Here is a 3,524-nt window from a genome sequence, read left to right as displayed (position 1 = left end):
TTGAGATTCAATCGTCTACAACCTATGCTCGGGGAGTGCCCACAAACTTCTGTTTATTCATCAGCTCTGTTTTTTTGGTGTGTAAATTATTTAATGGATCGTTTTTCTACAAAATTTTTAAGTACTAAAATCAAAATTCAAATAATTACCTGCCTAGGTTTTGAACTTTGTGCCTGCTAAGGATAATTGTTGTTACATGATGACGGGGCTTGAAAGATATGAGGGCCAATTTGAATATTTGTTTAAATTAAGTATAACAAATACTATAGACTTTTTATTAAAAATACGTAAAAATGACCTATTAAGTAACTTAGGGTAAAAAGTGGGTTGTAGAGTTGGACGCGAGAAACAAAAATTTGTTTGTATCTCTACAAGACTTATGCAATTTAAAAATATGGTCTTTAGAAGTAGGTAATATTTATAAATAATTAAAAAATCAGAATTTGAATAAATTCACTATCGGATGAATAAACGAGGGTTTGCATCCTGTATACATATAATATTAATATTATCGTGCGTCCGCTCAATGTTGTTAATTTTCTAAATTTAAATTAAACACTGCGCGTATGGTAGGAACTCATTATGTCATTATAATATATATAATTTTTTTTTCATACACAAATCCGTGTTTTCCATTTAATTGCAAACGTTTTAAAACATGTCTTTGATCCGCATAATATTATATCATCCAGTAGTGATCGTACCATAAAATATAATAATATTCACTTTGTCTCATAAAATAACTGCAGTGTAATGTGATTCAAATAACGTGCCACGCGGTATTAAAAAGCCAGGATATTTATCGACCTCTGAATTTACAATATTATGTAAACGAGAACCGTATATTATATTCGTGCACATTACATCACGATAGGTATACTGTACGCGTGTTGTAGGTATGAGATTTTATAAATATTTTTTCTGTTGTTTGTTTTGCGCAGTCGAAACTCAATAATATGGCGAAACTACAGCTACACACACACACACACACATACACACATACACACATACACATATATATACGCATTAGCACAGACCGCATATGTATAAGTACTTTATGCACCGCGTGAATTTTTCCCATTGCGGAACACACGCGGCTAACAACAGCTGTTTCGAAGTCACTATAAATATATAACTTTATTTTGAGTACCTATAATAATATTAAATTTAAAATACTCAAGCTTATTTGTTCATATACAAAGCAGATAAACCAAAATGTTGTCGGGATACTTGTTGTAATCATATTCATTTAATGAATGGCCATCATAAATTATGTATTTTTTTATAAGAGGTTTATTAAAATAACATGCCAACGAGGAGTATTAGATATTATTATATTTCATCGTGTTTAATAAATTAATGGTAGGTACCTAAGTGAAGATAAATTTTGGTTGGAAGACGAGGAGTTTCACTGGATTACTTTTCTATCAGATAAGATGCTGTTGAAGAAAATCTAAACATTTTTACTATTACAAAAGGCCATTACAGACATAAATGACAAAAAGAAAACTCATTAGTGTCAACTGTCAAGTCAATACATTCATTGCTCCGCTAAAAATCTAAAATTCTATTAATATTATTTTCGTAGTTTGTACGATTGTACGAATAATAGAAACTAGAAACTGCATTATGTATACTATACCAATCGATAATAATTATTTGTTATTTAAAATAATTATTTATTGTTGAGTACAATCATGTGTATACCTACTGTATACGGAGCTATATACAGCTATAATATAAGCACACAATATCCAAGGCAGCCGCGTGTTTAATCAATAAAAAAATATAGGAACTGAGCAAGTATTTTTCCTTTTAAAATTTTAAGTTTCGATGAATAATATACGACCTATGTGGAAGGATGATAGACTGACATCCATATATTATATATATATTTAACTAATATAAGTATTTATATTAGTATGGACAAAACTTCACATAAAATAATTTGAATTTTAACTATATTATTACGTGAAGTACTAACTGTTTATCTTACTACGTAAGATACTTACCCAAGCAACTTTTTTGTGTAATATTTATTTCAAACTTGTATTTCCCAGTGATTTTTTCGATTTTAGTACAAATTTCAACAGGAATGGAGTGCCTCCTGTCGAGTGTAATTGGTTTGTCCGATCATTCTATTACATATTAGTTATTACGTAACATATAGACATAATATAAACTATGAAGTAAACTTAAATAAAATATTATATAAACAATATATTGTCTAGGTTCATCAATATTTATTTCCGATCAGTATATATATTTTATAATATTATTTTATATTAAAGTTTGCCTTAGTTTCTATAATACATACATACGTTACATATTGAATAGCTGTTAAAAACATGTTTAAATAAGACATAAGTTAAGAGCAACAAATTTATAAGTTGTTTTTACACGCTCTAAAGCTTAATATAAGTTTATATACATTGAAACACAACTTAAAATTAATGTTCTCTCCAAGAATAGACTCTCAAGGCTACCTGACTACGGCTGATTTGAGACATAAGTTTCGAACAGATATAAAATCCAAAGTCCGCCATCCCCCACTCCGGGGCATGGCAGAAACCTACGGGTGCCCCAATTATAGAAATTCTGCCAAAACTCTCACCCACTCTCACCAACCTACAGTTCCATAAGAACCTACAGTACTACCCTCTTCCCAATGGCCTTAGTTGCCGCGGGATAATTAAAAAAAAAAAAATCCAAAGTATAACATCTGCAGAGGGTCAATATTTAGTTATTTTTAATAGCATAGATTAAACTACGAATCTGTAATTGATTAGAAAATAAAGGAAGCTATAACAATTCAATGAATTATATTGAATACAGTTCATGTATTATATACCTAAAACGCTCATACAAAATGTTTTAATCATAACATTTATTTAAAAGTAATCACTACCTAATAATATATTATGATTAGGTACATCAAATATAATAGTTACGGGCAACCTATAATATAGTATTAATTTCGGAAACTTTCCTGAACACAATTCCCGATCAATAGTAGTATTCAATTTTAATATTATTCACTCGCCCTTAATTATTAATCTGTCCGGAAAACTTTTTCAAACTTGAAAATTAAAATCAGTAATTGTAGTATGCATGCAATGTCCACGGATCTTTTATCTAGCCTATCACATGTAGGTAGTGATAAAATTGTAATTATGTAGCGACATGCATTTTTATTGCATTTTTATTTTTATTAATTATATAATTATTTTTTATGCAATAAAAGTGCATGTTGCTATTTTCAAAATCATATGCATGCTGTCAATGAATGTCTACAAATCACAAATAAAAATTGTATAGTGCACATTTTTAAATTTTAAATGCATATAAACCGTTTTTCCCTGGGACTCAAATTGCCTACTGCCTTATTTTTTCCGGGACTCAACTTACCTACTACCTATTTTTCCCGGGACTCAATTTACCGCTTTCAAAATGTACCAAACTTATCTCGGACTCAATTTACCTAGCCCCATATTACCACTACCTTGTACAATATAGTACCTAGG

Source organism: Diuraphis noxia, unplaced genomic scaffold, assembly GCF_037042655.1.
Source record: "Diuraphis noxia isolate RWA-SAM2 unplaced genomic scaffold, SU_Dnox_SAM2 contig0001, whole genome shotgun sequence".
Lineage (NCBI taxonomy): Eukaryota > Metazoa > Arthropoda > Insecta > Hemiptera > Aphididae > Diuraphis > Diuraphis noxia.
Note: the sequence above shows the minus strand (reverse complement) of the source record.